The sequence below is a fragment of the Oncorhynchus clarkii genome, chromosome 16 (assembly GCF_045791955.1).
Source record: "Oncorhynchus clarkii lewisi isolate Uvic-CL-2024 chromosome 16, UVic_Ocla_1.0, whole genome shotgun sequence".
Lineage (NCBI taxonomy): Eukaryota > Metazoa > Chordata > Actinopteri > Salmoniformes > Salmonidae > Oncorhynchus > Oncorhynchus clarkii.
Window position 1 is genome coordinate 16919359 of NC_092162.1, and position 20886 is coordinate 16940244.

General features: G+C 44.6%; 1 protein-coding gene across 2 annotated transcripts in view; it reads right to left on the bottom strand.

The window, feature by feature from the left end:
* Positions 1-20886, bottom strand: part of LOC139368051 (thyroid hormone receptor alpha-B-like) — a 149157-nt gene that overhangs the window by 79711 nt on the left and 48560 nt on the right. The gene's annotated exons all lie outside the window — the stretch shown is intronic.

Consider the following 20886-nt stretch of genomic DNA (forward strand, 5'->3'; position numbering starts at 1 on the left):
CGTACCAAAGCATAAACGGGTGCCATGGTAAACCATCAGGTTACACAGTATTGCAAAAGGAGGTTATGTTTGTGTACCAGACGGTTGCTTCAGAGGTAGACCTGACGGTACTTCAGAACAAACAGAAGAAATCATACTAGTTTCTATAGAGATGTAAATCTACTTTAGCTAATGTTGTTCTCCCTGCAGATGACAAGCAATGGAACATGGGGTGCAGCACGGAAAGCTGACACCTGGTTCCTATCCCACTATTATGTGTCATGCATTTTCTTGATCATACTAATTTAATTTCCTAAACACAGCAGATGCGTCTGACGCACTGGTTCTATAGGCTGCAAATGGGTCCGTTGAAAAAGGAGGACAACCATTAACAATGACCTAAGCTATAATGGGGCCAGCACTGACAACAGCATATATCAAACAAGGTCAACTGTGCTCTGAGCTTCTTTCTGGCTCGAATCTGTGGTCTAGAAATAGAACTTGGTACTTTCATTTGAACCGGCTCTCGACTCTGCAATAATTCACAACTTCAAAAAAGGGCAAGACGACAAGATAAAGAGGGAGTTCAGGTCTCTCCGCGATAAGACATGTGGATGTGGAATCCTCCCAAGGCTACTCGTCAACACACATGAGAGTGGAGCCCAGGACAGGGGAGGAGTTGTGGGAGAGAACAGTAGGCCTTGGGATAAAAGCTAAGTGTACTCGACGACCTCAGCGTCAACGGAATCCAGCCTCAATCGGTTCTGAGAAAAAGAACGTGGAGGGTGATGTCATCAGGGCGACTTCAAAAGGTTTGTGTCCTGTTCACCCTGACAGATCCTTACGATGACAATCTAGCTGACCTGAGACAAGCCTAGGGGCACGAGGTCGCGCCCTGCAACCTTTAGACTCATCATACTCTACACTGTAGGAAGCTGTTAAACGCTCCCTATGAAAACAGCTTACTTCTCTCAAAGTGATCTGTGGCCGCCCTCTCAATCGATTTCATTGAAGTCTAACACAAAGCAGACCTTTCGAAATAGTAGGCCTTGATGCATAGTCTGTGCACGACATTATCTCGAATCTGAGGAAAGAGGCCCTCCCTGCTCGCGTGAACACGATAGCAACAGTAACTCTGCTTCCTTTCCAAGCAGCTCACTCTCCACGCATAGCAATCAATCACAAGTGCAACCCAAGCTGCAGTTTAACAGACAGTCTTTACCTTTTAACATTTCCAAGAGAGTGCCTCTGCAGGTTACGAGATTCCTGGTTACAAGACGGCTATACTTTTTGTGGGGATTCGTTTCCTCGCTACTGACTAAGGAAGGTGTTGGGTTGTGGGGAAAAATATCACACCCCTGCCAAGAGGATAACATCGGATCGCATGAGCATAAGGTACAAGGTGTGTCTGTTTCAACTGAAAACACCTTGGGGCTAGACTCGGTGGGCCCCAAGTTCTCCCCGCCTGAAAAGGCCCCTTCTCTGGTGGCAAGGCTTTGATGTTGTGAAGGTAATTCACTGGCCTGTCACATGGTTCAGTGACTGATGGTGGGGATTGAAGAGATCAGATCCTGCCTCGAGGGATATGCCCCTTGCATGCAGGGCTTGAGACGGAGCTGTGCAGGGCCAAACATATTAAGATATCTAGCAGCAGGGTGACTGGAAATAGCATATGCTGCGATGGACCAATTATGGCTAGTGACCAATGTTCCCTAAAAAAAAATTCTGTCACTGAGCAAATTTCAGGTCTGCTGAGCGGCAACTTGAACATGGTGAAAATTCTGTGCAACTTCCGGCGCATGTTTACTGTGAACACTGAGGCTGTACCCACTTTAAGTTACAGTTTTAACAGTGGCCAAGTAGGCTACTGTGGCTTTTTTTATCATAACGTAGGCCTGCCAGAGTGGCCTACTATAAAAACAATGGAGAAAATGCATCCCATAACATTTTAACATGGAAATAGCTGTTCTATCATTCAGCCTACCGTAGCAGCCAATGTGTTTAATGTTCTGTAGCCCTACATTCCATGAGACTTTTGAAAGAAAGAAAAAAACATGTAGGACTTGACACTAACCTGTTCATCCACTTGTCCTTCAGACAAGGAGGTGACAGAAAATGTTGTTTTTTTATGAAAAAAAAAAGTGATATATATTATTCCTATACCATTATTACAGAGAATCAGACAAATTAGGCTACCCTCTGCCTATAGGCTACTTGGTTTATTCAAGACCGTCTCAAAATACAACACTAAGAGATAAAAAAGCTATTTACCTGACTCGCTTTTCAAAGATGGCTAGAAATGTACACATTCTGTGCTCTTGTTGGAAGCAACCACTGTTTACTAGAAATGAGCTATAACTGGGCTAATAACTCACTAACTAGCAAACAATATGAACAAATGTGCACAGGTGGCTACATGCAGCTCTCGCTTTGACCTCAAAACAAGCATCTACTCACGACCGCTCAGGCAATCCAGTTCAAAGTGAATGGCACAGATCGATATATGGCAATGGCCATTTGCATTTGGGCCTACTGCAGCTCTGATTGGTTATGACGCACCGTTCTGTCTAGAGTACGGGCCTGAGTCATACATGTCAATGCAATAGAATCCTACTCCAATACGTTCTGCCTACAAGAAAATCTGTTGCACAGTTAGTTTTGCATGTACTGTATGTTAGATTGAAAGTGGTTAATATTGCATTGATTCGAGCACAATTCCCACAGCAGATCAAAACGTAGTGTTGACTAAAGGGGAAATCTCTAGAAAGTTTAGTAAAGTTCAATATCGTGCTTCTCTGCGCGGGCTGATACTTAATCTGCACGGCAGTCCGAGGGGAGCTGTGAGCACCTTAGAGGGAACATTGCTAGTGACTACTTGTGCAAGTGCGGTAACCAGGAATCGTAAGCAGACATCAAGGGTTGTTGATCAATTTCAAGCAGTTAAAGTTAACTACCTTTTTCCTGAACTCATAAGTGAAGTACTGATCAGCAGAGATACCATTTTTTAAATGGGCGGCACTTGTTTTGATCCAGCTCATGGGTCCAGGAAGCACGTATTTGATCCAGCTCATGGGTCCAGGAAGCACGTATTTGATCCAGCTCATGGGTCAAGGGAGCTTGTATATGATACAGCTCATGGGTCAAGGGAGCTTGTATTTGATACAACTCATGGGTCAAGGGAGCTTGTATTTGATACAGCTCATGGGTCAAGGGAGCTTGTATTTGATACAGCTCATGGGTCAAGGGAGCTTGTATTTGATACAGCTCATGGGTCAAGGGAGCTTGTATTTGATACAGCTCATGGGTCAAGGGAGCTTGTATTTGATACAGCTCATGGGTCAAGGGAGCTTGTATTTGATACAGCTCATGGGTCCAGGGAGCTTGTATTGTTTGATTAGATATGCACTTTGAAGCTCTTGCATCCTTCATGTGAAACCAGGTCTGTTGCATCATGGGAGCTTTGGCAGTTGACGACTACTCTCTGAGCTCAGACTCTGAAGCCAATCAGCTATGGTTAGTGCTATCCGGAATCCTTGGGACGTCCCTAGGCTAAACCCTAACCCTTAATCCCTAGCCTTACCCTAACCATTTTAAAGTTTGACTTCAATTGGGTAGGGAGGAGGGACATTCCAAGGACCCTGGATAGTAAGGACCAATCAGCTAAGGAGCATGACGTGTGCATCCCTAATAGAGCCTGTAGCATTGGCCTTGGAGTGTTATCATGGTCACTGGACTGGTTATGTGGAGCCCCCCCTGTTCCCATGTTGTTGAACTCTGACCTCCATTATCACGTAAAAACTAACACACTAACCATTCACTAACGTCAGACTTCCCTTGAGACAATTGAGAAGGCAAAATGGCAAAGAAAGTTACTTGTTGTCTAATCCCAGTCAAACAGAGAGTAGGTTAGGTTATGAATGGGAAATGTTATCAAGAAACAATGACAATGCTCTGTTTTCATACCAGCAGTCTGGGGGGCGAATGGCTCCCCTGCAAGAGTAGGCAGGGCAGCGATGGCGGGTAAGCATCCATCGTCAGTAAGACACTAAGTGCCTCTGTAAATGAATAAAAATAGGGGGTCTCTGTTTTTTGTTTCTGTGTGCAGCTTCAGGGGGTTGAGAGGGGACTGGGGAGCCAGGCCATCTTTCAGTATTATGAAATGTAATGTATTGTATTGATTTTTGTTATATATCCCAAAAACCAGCGAAGTATAACACTAAATAAATAATAATAGGCCTAATGAAACAAATATAGATGTATAGTCCAATAAATATAAAATAAAGATATTAAAGCCACAAAACAAGATATGATGCAAACAAGTGTATCTCATGAAAGAGAAACAAAACCAGTTGTATGGTTTTAAAGCTGATCTAAAGAAAGTATCGTGGCATCTGTACATCTGGCATCAATAGAGATTCAGGCTATTAACACACATTGATGCAATTCTAGCAGTTATCTGATCTAATACATGCCTTAAAAGGAACTGTTTCAAAATGAAGCCATGGCGTTACGATCACCATGTCCGGCATATCAGATGGTCACTCTTGCGCTTGCATGACTAACACGTGCAAAACACTCTATATCCCATCATCTTCAGCTACAAGCCATTGTGGCTAGAGGACAAAAGCACACACACGTGCCCATCTGTGACCTACAGCCCATCTGTGACCTACAGCCCATCTGTGACCTACAGCCCATCTGTGTGTCCAAACTAGCCAGAGAAAGAAAGAAAAAACACAACATGTTCATGGTGTCATTCCAAGGGCGGCCGTTTAGAGCCACTGAAAGACTCCATTCACATTGTATAACACACAGCACTCAGAGGGAGAGAGAAAAGAGAGACAGACAGACAGACAGACAGACAGACAGACAGACAGACAGAGAGAGAGAGAGAGAGAGAGAGAGAGAGAGAGAGAGAGAGAGAGAGAGAGAGAGAGAGAGAGAGAGAGAGAGAGAGAGAGAGAGAGAGAGAGAGAGAGAGAGAGAGAGAAATGAGAGACAGACAGAGAGAGAGAAATGAGAGACAGACAGAGAGAGAGAGAGAGACAGAGAGAGAGAGAGAGACAGAGAGAGAGAGAGAAAAACGAGAGACAGACAGAGAGAGAGAGAAACGAGAGAGACAGAGAAAGAGAAACGACAGACAGACAGACAGACAGACAGACAGACAGACAGACAGACAGACAGACAGACAGACAGAGAAACGAGAGACAGACAGAGAGAGAAACGAGAGACAGAGAAAGAGAAACGAGAGAGACAGAGAGAGAGAAACGAGAGACAGACAGAGAGAAACGACACAGACAGAGACAGACAGACAGAGAGAGAGAGAAATGAGAGACAGACAGACAGAGAGAGAAACGAGAGACAGACAGAGAGAGAGAGAAACGAGAGACAGACAGAGAGAGAGAGAAACGAGAGACAGACAGAGAGAAACGACAGACAGACAGATAAAGACAAGGCCAAGTTGATGATGCACAACTGTGCAGCTCGCAGAGAGAGGCAGATGAAAGGGAGGAGGGAAAGACAATTCAGACGGCTTGTCAAAACTCAAATGTATTGCCGGTCAAGCAGCGAACAGCAGTGGCCTGAAGTTAATTTGCATGGAAGATGGGTCGGGAAGGAGAGAAAGAGCGAGGGAGCGGCTATTGGGCCAGTGTGTTTAAATGCAGTAATTGTGAGCATGACAGAGGGAGGGGGGAAATATCTGGGCTGGGAATAACAGGTTCTTAGCACACTGAACACATTATGCTTAAGCTCATAGAAGAGCGAATGTGATGGAGAGAAACACATCCCTTGAATGAAAATGATATGGAATCGCTTTCCTTTATAAGGGTTCGGGCCTAACTCACACTCATGATTGGATGGACCCTGGGTGTTGTTGGTCCATGTCAAATCATCGATGATGTTCAACTTCGACGCACACTTATTACTGTTGGATAAATAAACCAATGAGATCATCTGAACTGGACACATGTCAAAGGAACCCCCTGGTTTCTAGTAACATCATGTTCCATCTAAGCCGCTCTTACCGGTAAGGTCAGGTCCCATACATGGGACAATGCTGTAAGCCCTACTATCCCTGTGCTGTCTTGTTAGGACCCTTGTATTGGGGTAGGCAGACTGCCTCCACGACTACCTCTGTGCCTTCCCTAGTATTCACCACTGTGCCCCCTACGTCAAGCCCAATCACAGCTTGCTTGGTGTGAGGCGTACTGTATGGTAAGCCCCCTGTAACATTCCTGTTGTGGCTACAGTAGAGCACGCATACGAAGGCCCACACACTACCCTGTCCCGTGTGCATCCCGTGTCTCTTTCAACATGGTGCGGTAGTCGCTACTGACGTCCCCTGTCCATCCCACGTCTCTTTCAACATGGTGCGGTAGTCTCTACTGACGTCCCCTGTCCATCCCACGTGTCTCTTTCAACATGGTGCGGTAGTCTCTACTGACGTCCCCTGTCCATCCCACGTGTCTCTCTTTCAACATGGTGCGGTAGTCGATCCTGACGTCCCCTGTCCATCCCACGTGTCTCTTTCAACATGGTGTGGTAGTCGCTACTGACGTCCGGTCCATCCCACGTCTCTTTCAACATGGTGAGGTAGTCGCTACTGACGTCCCCTGTCCATCCCCTGTCCATCCCACGTGTCTCTCTTTCAACATGGTGCGGTAGTCAATCCTGACGTCCCCTGTCCATCCCACGTCTCTTTCAACATGGTGCGGTAGTCTTTACTGACGTCCCCTGTCCATCCCACGTGTCTCTTTCAACATGGTGCGGTAGTCGCCACTGACGTCACCTGTCCATCCCACGTGTCTCTTTCAACATGGTGCGGTAGTCGCTACTGACGTCCCCTGTCCATCCCACGTGTCTCTTTCAACATGGTGCGGTAGTCGCCACTGACGTCCCCTGCCAATCCCGTGTCTCTCTTTCAACATGGTGCGGTAGTCGCCACTGACGTCCCCTGTCCATCCCACGTGTCTCTTTCAACATGGTGCGGTAGTCGCTACTGACGTCCCCTGTCCATCCCACGTCTCTTTCAACATGGTGCGGTAGTCGCTACTGACGTCCCCTGTCCATCCCACGTGTCTCTTTCAACATGGTGAGGTAGTCGCTACTGACGTCCCCTGTCCATCCCACGTGTCTCTTTCAACATGGTAAGGTAGTCGATCCTGACGTCCCCTGTCCATCCCACGTGTCTCTTTCAACATGGTGCGGTAGTCGATCCTGACGTCCCCTGTCCATCCCACGTGTCTCTTTCAACATGGTGCGGTAGTCGCTACTGACGTCCCCTGTCCATCCCACGTGTCTCTTTCAACATGGTGCGGTAGTCGCTACTGACGTCCCCTGTCCATCCCACGTCTCTCTTTCAACATGGTGCGGTAGTCGCTACTGACGTCCCCTGTCCATCCCGCGTCTCTCTTTCAACATGGTGAGGTAGTCGCTACTGACGTCCCCTGTCCATCCCACGTCTCTCTTTCAACATGGTGCGGTAGTCGATCCTGACGTCCCCTGTCCATCCCACGTGTCTTTCGTCCCCTGTCCATCCCACGTGTCTCTTTCAACATGGTGCGGTAGTCGCTACTGACGTCCCCTGTCCATCCCACGTGTCTCTTTCAACATGGTGAGGTAGTCGCTACTGACGTCCCCTGTCCATCCCACGTGTCTTTCGTCCCCTGTCCATCCCACGTGTCTCTTTCAACATGGTGCGGTAGTCGCTACTGACGTCCCCTGTCCATCCCACGTGTCTCTTTCAACATGGTGAGGTAGTCGCTACTGACGTCCCCTGTCCATCCCACGTGTCTCTTTCAACATGGTGCGGTAGTCGCTACTGACGTCCCCTGTCCATCCCACGTGTCTCTTTCAACATGGTGAGGTAGTCGCTACTGACGTCCCCTGTCAATCCCACGTGTCTCTTTCAACATGGTGCGGTAGTCTCTACTGACGTCCCCTGTCCATCCCACGTGTCTCTTTCAACATGGTGCGGTAGTCGCTACTTACGTCCCTTGTCCATCCCACGTGTCTCTTTCAACATGGTTCTGTTACCAACACCTCAGTGACATTTGTAGTAAGATTTAAATCTTAAATCAAATTTGCAAGGTTGATATTTAGTCAGTGGATCCCCAAATTTGCAAGCTAAGGCAGAGAGGGTTTCTTTACCTAATTTAGAGCTCATCAGATGAAGGCCCGTGCATTCTGAAAGAGGAGCAACGGGTGCCTGGCAACAACTTGTGGTGTGACACAGCATCCATTCACACTGTTAAAGACCAGAGAACAGGGCCAAGGAGTTAGCGTCGGGTGCTGAGCGCCATTAGCACCCATCCTGACACATTCATCGGCTGCTTAGCGGAGGTGACTCATGCGATTCGGGGATTACTCCGTGCAGGACAGGGGAGGAAAATCAAAGGGCCGTATGAAGTCGGTGTTGAAAAGAAGAGAGGAAAGGAGGGCTATCAAAGGGGGAAAGAAGGGAACGAAAAGGGGAGCGAGCCGTGAGGCAGAGCTAATAACACTCTTCCATAATTAAAGAAGACAGATCCTTTGTGCTTCCATGTCATTAAAACAAGCTCCCACACTGCAGGTAAGACGGGCCTTCCGAGTTCACAGTAAAAGCTGGGAGACAAGTCAGAATACCACAACTTTGATTCCGCTGCATGAATATTTCAAGGCTCAAAGTCCCATTCATTCCACTGAAGGACATAGTTGGAAACGAGATGAAAATGAGCTCATGCATCAAAGTTCTGTCGTTCATTTACTGTACATGCAAGGTCATATCAATACACAGGTATCAACAGCCCAAACAGGCCATAATACGTCAAAGTACTATTAATAGAGTTAGCATCAGAAACAGCACAACAGCTTTGTTGGAATCGATTTGTCGTCTATTTATACGATAGGGCTGGGAATTGACAGGGACCTCATATTATCATGATACTTAAGTGCCGATAGGATATGTCACGATACGATATGTCACGATACGATATGTCACGATACGATATGTATTGCGATTCTCACGATTCTATACGTTTCGAGATTCGATACTGCGATTTTATTCCGATTTGATGTTCCAATCATATTGCCGACTAGATGTCTGCCGAAGAGAGACGAGAGAGCATGAGAAAATGTGTTTCATCAGTCGTGAAAATAAAAGAGATGAAAACATGTTGGCTCACTATTTCAAAAGAAGATGGAGAACAAGCTAAATCAAATCAAATGCTATTTGTCAGATGCGCTGAACACAACAGTTGTAGACTTCACCGGGAAATGCTTAGTACTGAGCCCTTTCCCAACAACGCAGTTAAAAAGTATGAATATTTCCCCCCAAAATGTTAATAATATTAACACAATAAATAACAATAACAAGGCTATAAACAAGGAGTACCGGTACCGAGTTAATGTGCAGGGGGGAGGAGGTAGTTGAGGGTATATACAGTGCCTTCAGAAAGTATTCCTACCCCTTGACTTATTTCACATTTTGTTGTGTTGTGTCCAGTGAGTGTACATAGAGTCAGTGAAAAAGTCTCAATACAATTGTCCGGGGAACCATTTGATTAACTGTTCAGCAGTCTTATAGTTTGGGGGTAGAAGCTGTTCAGGTGCCTTTTGGTCCGTGACTTGGCGCTCCGGTACTGCTTGCCATGCGGTAGCAGAGTGAACGGTCTATGGCTTGGGTGGCTGAGGTCTCTGACCGCCTGGTATAGAGTGGCACAGTGGTCTAAGCCACTGCATCTCAGTGCTAGAGGCGTCACTACAGACCCGGGTTCTTTTCCAGGCTGTATCATAACCGGACGTGATTGGGAGACTCATAGGGCGGCGCACAATTGGCCCAACGTCATCCGGGTCGGGTTAAGGTTTGGCCGGGTTAGGCCGTCATTGTCAATAAGAATTTGTTCTTAACTGAGTTGCCTAGTTAAATAAAGGTTCAAATAAAATACATAAAACATTTGAATAAATAACCTGGTCCTGGATGGCAGGGAGCTCGGACCAGGTGATCTACTGGGCCATCCGCTCCACCCTCTGTAGCGCCATGTGATCAAGGGCGGTGCAGTTGCCATACCAAGCGGTGTTGCAGCCAGTTGAGATGCTCTCAATGGTGCAGCTCTATAACCTTTTGAGGATCTGAGAGCCATGCCAAATCTTTTCAACCTCGTGATGGGGAAGAGGTGCTGTCGCCCCTTCTTCACGACTGTGCTGGTGTGAGAGGACCAGGGCATAAAATTAACACCCACCACTCGCCAAATGTACGTATTTAAGTGTTGGCCAGTAAGAATGTATATTTCACCAGACACGTTGGCGGATGGTCAATTTGCCGGGCTCTACAGCGCAAGCATTACATTCACAAATACAAATAATCAAAAGTCAAGTATGACCACAACATGCTGCTGTAGCTGTATCAAAGTATTTCTGCTGTTTTGTTTCATAGATGCTATTCGCACAAAGAAATCCAAATCCTATATCCCACCTCAAGCAGCAACACTGCCTGACAGGAGAGCTGTGCGCTCCAAGTGAAGTGCTGAAAGATTCATTTTTGGAGGCTCTGCGCACAGACATAAAAGTTGTCAAAAGTCTTGTCCTTGTGTTTGTTGGCTATTTACATAGTTTTGTTCAGAAGCTCAGTTGTTTTTCAACGTTAGTTTGCTGCTTTAACTGATAGCAAAGAGACGCCCTAGTTGGATCCCAAATCTCACACAGACACAGTGACACAACTTGAGTGGCCCCGTTACCACGGTAACCCCTGCCCTTAAAGGGCCAGCTGAACATTCTGCCTCATCTGATATTTTGGTAAAAAGACTTGGTTCACAAAATGTTTTATTAAATTGAACAAGATACCACATTACTTCTTACTAATACATGTATTGTTTTAGAAACATTACAAAGCATGGTCATCAGTATGTTTTGTTCATTTTTTTTATGTAAGTATGGCCAAAAATATTTTGGCTGATAAAAAATCTGACTGGTCAATCTGGCTAGTCAATTTTTTTATCTACCTGCCACAGTGGCTGGTGGACCAAAAATACAATTTTAGGCCCTGGAAAGGACCATGTTCATTCCTTGGTGATGTGGGCACAGATTAACTTAAATCTCTCGACCCGCCCCACTATATCTCTGTTGATGTGTATGGGGGTGTGCCCTCTGTTTGGGGTGTGTGCCCTGTGTATCCTCGTCCCTCTGTTTCCCGTAGTCCACGATCAGCTCCTTTGTCTTTCTGACATTGAGGGAGAGGTTGTTGTCCTGGCACCACACTGCCAGGTCTCTGACCTCCTCCCTTTAAGCTGTATCATCGTCGTCGGTGATCAGGCCTAACACTGTTGTGTCGTCAGCAAACTTGATGATGGTTTTGGAGTTGGGCGTGGCCACACAGTCATGGGTGAACAGAGAGTACAGGAGGGGACTAAGCACACACCCCTGAAGGGCCTCCGTGTTGAGGGTCAGATGGGTTGTTTACCTACCCTCACCACCTTGGGGCAGCCCGTCAGAAAGTCCAGGATCCAGTTGCTGAGGGAGGTGTTCAGTCCCAGGGCCCAGAGCTTGGTGATGAGCTTGGAGAGGACTATGGCATTGAATGCTGAGCTGTAGTCAATGAAAAGCATTCTCACATAGGTATTCATCTTGTCCAGGTGGGAGAGAGCATTGTGGAGTGCAAAGTTATTTCTTCATCTGTGGATCTGATGGGGTGGTATGCGAATTGGAGTGGGTCCAGGGTATCTGGGATGATGGTGTTGATGTGTGTCATGACCAGCCAAAGCATTTCATGGTTTCAGATGTGAGTGCTACAGGATCATAGTTGTTTGGACAGGTTATCTAAGAGTTCTGAGGAACAGGGACAATGATGGTCTGCTTGAAACATGTTGGGATTACAGACTGGGACAAGGAGATGTTGAAAATGTCCGTGAAGACACTTGCCAGCTGGTCTGTGCATGTTCTGAGAACGCGCCCTGGTATTCTGTCTGGCCCGGAGGCATTTCGAGTGTTAACCTGTTTAAAAGTCTTACATCGGCCATGGAGCTGTGAGTAATAACTACAGCCGGCTGACGCCAGCTAGTGTACTTTTTACAAATCGATACTTGAGGAGTCATAAAAATCATCTAAAATAATATTGCGATATGTAACTGTATCGATTTTTGCCTGCATCACTATTATACTAACACACACACACACCCAACACATATGCAACACATTGACAGCCAATGACTCCCTGGAGAGATCACGCTTGTCAAGACCTTCAGGTTCTACTGATGTCCCGTTGAGAAACATTGATTGGCCTGGGGCTGGGCGGTTGACCAGTTTGGGTTTTTACTTTACCTTCTATAACGCTATTTGAATGTTTGGTTTGTAAAGTCAATTTTTTGACTTTACATCCTCTCGGTCTCGGTCACCCTCTCGCTCTCTCTCTCCATACCGCTTTCCACACAGACCTAGCTATGCCCCCTCACACTCAAGGAGCGCATTTGTTGATCCTCTACGACGAGACACTTGCGTTCAGCCTCTGCATGGTCAATGCAGCACATGAAACAATGTTGATGACAACGATGCCGTTTTCACTTTGCTTCTTAATATAAATCCACTAGCGTTCTAGAATTACACTATTCGTTTGTGTTTCTTACATCTGCAAACAGCTAGTTTTTACTTTCTTAGTAATTGGGTCTAACTCTTGTTAGCTGTTAATCACTAATGCTAATCACTAGCTAGCTAATGAATGTAATGTATGAATGCATGAATCAGAGCAAGCGTATTTAGCTATACAGCCTGATAATACAAGTGATGTTGTGGACCTACAGTACATCTGCATGTTTTTTTTGTGCAAAAGTATCTTCTAAATCAAAGAGGAATACGTGAAGCAAGAATATGTTAGCTACATGAAAGTATCTAAGAGAAAACATTCAATGAAGCCAAAGTTTAGGAAACACTTGTCAGCATTTTGGTTCCTACCCTTTCAACAATACTTTTTTTTTTTTTTTACTTGTCGTCATGTCAAACACTGTATTCAAAGTGCCCACTATTATAGTTTAACTATAGAATTAGAATAATAATTATATTTTCATGATTCCAACAGTTCACCAAAGTGTTTTGCTCTAAATCACAAGTCAAATCGCAATTGCAACATTTGGTTAAAAATAAGGGCCAGATTTCGCCCATATCGTGGAGCCCTACGTGGCAATGCGGAAATGATCTCAAATTAGTGGAGGAAATGCAGAAATTGGTGAAAATGTAATTGAAAAGTATAAAACAAATAGAATGGAGAAAGACACATTGAAATCACTTAGAATGTGTGTTGCCACCCCAGGATCCCTCACTACTCATAAAGCAAATGTACAACTTTTATTATTCAAAAACATAAAATAACATCATACCATTTAATCATTACAATACCGTGATGAAATATTTTGGCTATATCGCCCAGCTCTAGATTGGCCCTACTAAAACAACAGTAACGTAAGAGAAAAAAACAGTGATTTTCAACACTCTATGTAACCTCTAGGGACGGGCTTAGGGTCAAGTTATCCACTGGTTGTCGTATATACTGTTGCCAATCCAGGGTCAGTGTATAGGCCAACAGCAGGCTGTATGAATGCCCGTGCACATTGACAGTTGAACTTTTTCTCCCCTTCTTCAATGTGCAGACACTCTCTTTGTGCATTTTGTTTTCCCTTAGTCTTTCTGTTTAGGCTATTTCTTTCCTCCACCCCTTCTCTTCCTCTCCTTCAGGGAATAAATTGTGAGTGGTCATATTACTCATTCAAGCGGAACGACACAGTCATCACACACCTGGGTTCACAGAATGGGTACACACACAAACACAACTCACACTCACTTTTGTGGATAAATAAAACATCTTTGAAATAAAGCCAGGCATTGGAGTGAACAGCCCAGTGTGGGTACTAGTTTGTACTCTGAGAGGACCATGGCTAGAGAGTATACAGCTTTTGTGAGATTAACATCAAAATAATATTTTATTTTGCATTTTAGCTAACCCTTTACCTAACATTAACCTAATTATCCTAACCTGCTTTGTGAATTATCCTAACATGCTGCGTAAGTTCTCCTAACCTGCAACGAAAAGTCAAATCTGACAAAAGCTGTATCCCATCTAGTCAAATCCCTCTGGCAGTGTGTCTGGTGGGGCAAGAGAGAGCACGCCCCCTAGAGAGGAGAGAAAGCACCTCCCCAAATGCCCAGCTCACCCTCCTCTTCACACAATCACATCTGATTCCCACTGACAGGCCCAGGCAGATGGGCGCAAACACACACAAATCCACGGAGGCGCAAAGAGGCTTTGGGAGAGGTAATAGAAAAGAGAGTATGTGGTGGTGTCAGTGCATGTCTGCTCAATGTGCTCCTCTCCATTTGTCAATGTGTGTCTTTCTGTATATGTAAGTGTGCAGCAGTGCTATGCTCTCTCTCTCTCTCTCTCTCCTTCAAGTGAAAGCTCACTCACATGCCCCCTGCAGACACAATGAGAGGGAGAGGATGAGAGAGTGAGCGCTGTTTGCGACGCATGGCCCCGCCTGCAGAAATCAGAAAGAGAGAGGGAGAAAAACTCTGTCACTGTGACTGACCCAAACTTAAGGAAAGCTTTGACTATGTACAGCCTCGGTGAGCATAGCCTTGCTATTGAGAAAGGCCGCCGTAGGCAGACGTGGCTCTCAAAAGAAGACAGGCTATGTGCACACTGCCTCACAAAATGAGGTGGAAACTGAGATGCACTTCCTAACCTCCTGCCCAATGTATGGCCATATTAGAGACACATATTTCCCTCAGATTACACAGATCAACAAAGAATTCGAAAACAAACCCAATTTGGATAAACTCCCATATCTCCTGGGTGAAATTCCAGTGTGCCATCACAGCAACATGATTTGTGACCTGTTGCCACAAGAAAAGGGCAACCAGTGAAGAACAAACACCACTGTAAATACAACCCATATTTATGCTTATTTATTTTCCCTTGTGTACTTTAACCATTTGTACATTGTTACAACACTGTATAGATATATAGATATATATAATATGACATTTGTAATGTCTTTATTGTTTTGAAACTTCTGTATGTGTAATGTTTACTGTAAATTTTGATTATTTATTTCACTTTTGTATATTATCTACCTCACTTGCTTTGGCAATATGAACCCTATGCCAATAAAGGCCCTTGAATTGAATTGAGAAAACTAGGGGAAATAGGGAAAGGGAAAATAAGCTAGAGGTCTGTTTTGGAGGGTGTTGAGTCCATACCCTATAGAGAAAACACAGACATTCTGTCCTGCAAACTTATGGTGGAGGGTCTGTCACTGCTGAGATATATTCTCGGTCTGTGTTATATTAAGGCCACATGCCCTATTAGCTGATTTGCTTGATGATTAATGCTCCCATTAAGCTGTCATGTAATAATAGCATACTTTCCTTCCAGAACCATTGGAGAAAATACATAGACACACCCTTATTTGTGTTAGCTCAGCTCCAGTACACCCGCTGTGTGTGTGTGTGTGTGTGTGTGTGTGTCTTGTGTTGTGTAAGAGCATCTGTGAGTGTGTGTAAGCGTATGTGCTAATCTGAGCGTGTGTGTGTGTGTGTGTAATGTACACGATGTACTTACCATGACATGATACAATGCCAGGCCCTTGCGTAATCTGTCTCTCTATTCCCTAACTGCCCTGCTGCCTACCAGGCTGGTTGTTTGTCTGGTTCAGACCCGGGACAATAGAAGGGAGAATGGCCTCTGCCTATTTGTCTATGTGCTCTGATGTTTAAAGGCATTGTCCTTGTGGAGAGGCGACACCAATGGATCTATACCATGAACAGAGGGGGCTTTATCGGGTGAAGTCACAAGCCTGCCTTTGTCTTTTAGCTCATTGGCGGGGTAAAGGCCTCCCTTAGCCTTTAGCATGTGTGATGGAGAGAAAGAGTGGAGGCATGGAGGGAGTGAGGGGTGTTGAAGGAGAGCCAAAATCGAATTGTTCGTAGCAGACGGCCATGAGATTTAAACATTGTCAGTTTACAGCCTCCCCAGAGCCAATAACATCTCATGTATGAGGAGTTCAAGGCCAATCCAGTCCCGAGGGCTAAAAACATGCTAAGCTAATGACAACTCTCAACAATAAAGGTACATCATAAAGAAAAGCTTTAGGTGGCTAAAGGGTCACTGCTGAACCCTAAAGGGTAAAGGTCAATGCGGTATTTCCTAGAAACCACAAAACTCTGCTTGCTACGATTACAAGAAATCCTTGCTACGATGGCTAACGCTACAGTAGAGAGCTAGGCCTAGCATAGGCTAACCTAGCCTCCTGTCTTTCTCAATTTTTAATAAATATTTAGCCTGAAGGCCTAGCTGAATGGAGTCAGACCTATAAAAACAAGAATATGCAGGCCTGACATATGCAGCAGCCCAGCTCCGGAGCTTCCACTGTTTTCACAAGACCTGATTACTTTCTGCTCACCAGGCCGCGGTTAATGGCAGAGGGAGAGAGCTACACTACTGCGCAACACTGTACCTGGCCTGTCCTCACGTGAACCTGCCGTTCAGTAGCCATTTTGTTCTTAAAAGGCAATGCTGTTCCACCCATAAAAGCAGAGTTATAAATTATAGCATGTGAGAGCTGGTGCTGGAGCCGGAGCCTAATCAACTAAGAGGGATATTATCAAATGAATAGGGTCGGGTTGTGACTGAGTCAGGTGAGGTTTTGGGAATCGGTACATTTATTAGGTACTTCATTCTTGGCAATGGCCAGGTGACCGTTGGTAAAAGATAGGCCTAGTTCCAATCCATATCAAATGAGCAGTCTTTCTAAAGAAAAAATTTGACTAGAGACAACAATGACGTCGATATATAGGTACATTAGCATGGATATTGATTGCGATAGATATTCATAACTGGAGAAGCAGCGACTCGATGAATCATTTCTGGCTCGCTGTAGGGGAGTTGAGGTAAGTTGAGCCACCCTTGTTTCTAGGAAACCATACACAAAATTAATAATTTGACCAAATATTTAGGAAGAGGTGACCATTTCCTGGAGTCTGTGAAGGAAGAATCCACATGGAAAAAGTGGTAAGCAAGTTGGTAAAAAAAAATCTATATATTGTTTTACCAAGTCAAATAAATGTACTGTGTTAGAAGCTTCATGAGGTTTGTATCTAAACCGAAGTAGATTATTTTAAGATTTTTCTATACATCAGTGGCTATAAGCTTCACTATGAGGTCCTAAACCTAGCATGAAAGTGCAGCCTTTTAGCTTTGTGGGCTAATATAGTTAAAATGTTTGCCTTGTGGTAAGTTGAGCCAATGGTTGAGCCAATGGTTGAGCCAATGGTTGAGCCAATGCCAAGTTGAGCATATTGAAGTGTTTTCTTCCCAGGTGTATTGCAAGACATTAACGCTGGGATATGAGGTAAGAACACGGTCTGGCCTCTGTTAATAGTGTTAAACCTGTGTTAAAAGATGATGAAAAGGAAAGCCAAAAAAGTGATTGTGTTGAATTGTGTTTGGGAAATAAAGATAGACATGGTTTTTAAAAGGTAGTGGTAATATTTCATTAAGTACAGAAATGTGTAAGCGGCTTAACTTATCCGGTCCCGCGATTCAACTTACCCCATACTCCATTGGTAAGTTGCGCCAATAGATCACATTTTTTGGACAAGCTACAGTATGTTTTCAAAGCTGTAATGTTTACAAGAATTCAGATTATTTCCAGGGATACACAACATCCTGAAATATATGTAGGCATCTTTGTTAGAAATAATACTATATTTCTCTTGACGGAGTGACGCTGAATGTAAAAAAAATGGCTTAACTTACTCCACTCTCCCCTACTGCCCAGCTGATCGTGCCTAAGATCATCATTAAGTCAAATCCATTTCCTCTCCCCCACACCGTGCCTCAACCTTTCTCTCTCCCTCCCCCCTCACCGGATAACCACAACAACAGTCAACTAGGGCTGGCAGGGGAACAAACACGCGGCCGACAGCACAGCATCAACATGGTCAGTTTCCCCGCCCTCAATTCCCCACGCCAGATTCTCTAATTGCGTACATGTGCTCTGCTGCAGTGGTTTCCTCAAGTCTAAAACACAGCCACACACAGCAACACCGCTGTGGGGACACCGCTGTGGGGACTTGGGACACAGAGGGAAATGGCAAAAATACAGTTCTGTTCCTGTGGCCTTGAGATTCTCAGTCATCGATGCGCTTGAGAAATCAGAGCGATTCGACATCCTGGATGGGGATCTTGTCCCCATCGGTACATGTTATGGGAAATCTAGCCTGATGGTTCCCTTGGTAACTGTCCCCCCAAAAAAGCATGGAGTGGGTTAGGAGAGTGAGGGAAGGGGAGGTGGGAGTGGGGGCCGAGGGCAAGTGCCTCACACCGTTTTACAGCTGTGGGGCTAATGGATCCTGTGACAGGTGCTGTTAAACTCACGCAGCTGGCAGACCACCAACGTAGCCCATCGCACATACCAAACACACCTAAGAAGGAAGCCAATCCACAGAGGCTGATTGGCCTTCTACAGTCAACTCCATGTGACTTCAGAGCCGCACGAGACAATATGGTCGCCGACACTCAGAGCAGTCCCATAGGAACCAAACCACTGGATCTCCCACAACCAAAACAACACTTGACGCTATAAACTGTACATTATTGATGGTGAAACACATGAACTACAGTGTAGCAGCAGATCAGGTCAATCTGTGAGTCCGGTATTTAGAAGGCACTCCAAGGACAGGTATGCAACCTTTTGTGCAACTTTAAATCAGAGGTAGATGGTTTACAAGAGCTGCGATGAAATCATTGATAAAGTGGTTACACTTTCCGTGACCTATCACTGAAGCCTTCTCGATGAAGCCTGCTTTCTTCAGGGGTAGTGCACGGCCTGAGGTTATAATGAGTTATAGCCTAACAAGTATGTCCTACTGTAACAACAAAATAGTGATACCAGTTTATGCTAAACTGATATGAGACACTAGCACTTTACAACTCGTCAAGTTTGTTGGTATGAAAACATATGATAGTGATCCATTAATCAAGGGGGCGTACTGTGTGTTAAGATACAGTGCTTTCAGAAAGTATTCACACCCCTTGACTTTGTTGTGTTACAGCCTGAAATTTAAAAAAAATATTTAAAAAAATTGAGGTTTTGTGTCACTGGCATACATACAATACCTCATAATGTAAGTACGTCTTTCGATAATGGTCTTGAGTCAATAGGTATTCAGCCACTTTGTTACGGCAAGCCTCAGTAAGTTCAGGAGTAAAAATGTGCTTGACATGTCACGCAATAAGATGCATGGACTCATGGACTAGTGTTTAATATGATGCTGGAATGACTACCTCATCTCTGTACCCCACACAAATAATTATCTGTAAGGTCCCTCAGTCGAGCAGTGAATTTCAAACACATATTCAACCACAAAGACCAGGGAGGTTTTCCAATGCCTCGCAAAGAAGGGCACCTATTGGTAGATGGGTAAAAAATAAAGCAGACATTGAATATCCCTTTGAGCATGGTGAAGTTATTAATTACACTTTGGATGGTGTATCAATATACCCAGTCACTACAAAGATACAGGCGTCCTTCATAACTCAGTTACTGGAGAGGAAGGATTTCCCCATGAGGCCAATGGTGACTCAAATAATGACAGAGTTTAATGGCTATGATCGGAGAAAACGGAGGATGGATCAACAACACTGTAGTTACTCCACAATACGAATCTAAATGATATAGTGAAAAAAAAGGAAGCCTGTACAGTTTTGGAATATACATGTATTTTGGAATAAACATGCATCCTGTTTGCAATAAGGCACTGAAGTAAAACAAAAAAATGATTGGCAATGAAAGAAATATAATGTCCTGAACCGAAGTAGAGGTCGACCAATTAATCGGAATGGCCGATTAATTAGGGCCGATTTCAAGTTTTCATAACAATCGGAAATCTTTTTTTTTTTTTTTACAACTTTATTTATCCTTTATTTAACTAGGCAAGTCGGTTAAGAACACATTCTTATTTTCAATGACGGCCTAGGAACAGTGGGTTAACTGCCTTGTTCAGGGGCAGAACGACAGATCTTTACCTTGTCAGCTCGGGGATTCAATCTTGCAACCTTACAGTTAACTAGTCCAACGCTCGAACCACCTGATTACATTGCACTCCACGAGGAGACTACCTGTTACGAGAATGCAGTAAGAAGCCAAGGTAAGGTTGCTAGCTAGCATTAAACTTATCTTATAAAAAACAATCAATCAATCATAATCACTAGTTAACTACACATGGTTGATGATATTACTAGTTTATCTAGCGTGTTCTGCGTTGCATATAATCGATGTGGTGCGTATTCGTGAAAAAGGACCGTCTTGATCCAATGTGTACCTAACCATAAACATCAATGCCTTTCTTAAAATCAATACACAAGTATATATTTTTAAACCTGCATATTTAGTTAATATTGCCTGCTAACCTGGCTCGTTGCGAACTCTGAGCATTGAGCTGTTTATGACTTCAAGCCTGTCAACTCCCGAGATTAGGCTGGTGTAACCGATGTGAAATGGCTAGCTAGTTAGCGGGGTGCACGCTAATAGCGTTTCAAACGTCACTCGCTCTGAGACTTGGAGTAGTTATTCCCCTTGCTCTGCATGGGTAACGCTGCTTCGAGGGTGGCTGTTGTCGGTGTTCCTGGTTCGAGCCCAGGTATGGGCGAGGAGAAGGTCGGAAGCTATACTGTTACACTGGCAATACTAAAGTGCCTATAAGAACATCCAATAGTCAAAGGTATATGAAATACAAATCGTATAGAGAGAAATTGTCCTATAATTCCTATAATAACTACAACCTAAAACTTCTTACCTTGGAATATTGAAGACTCATGTTAAAAGGAACCACCAGCTTTCATATGTTCACATGTTCTGAGCAAGGAATTGAAATGTTAGCTTT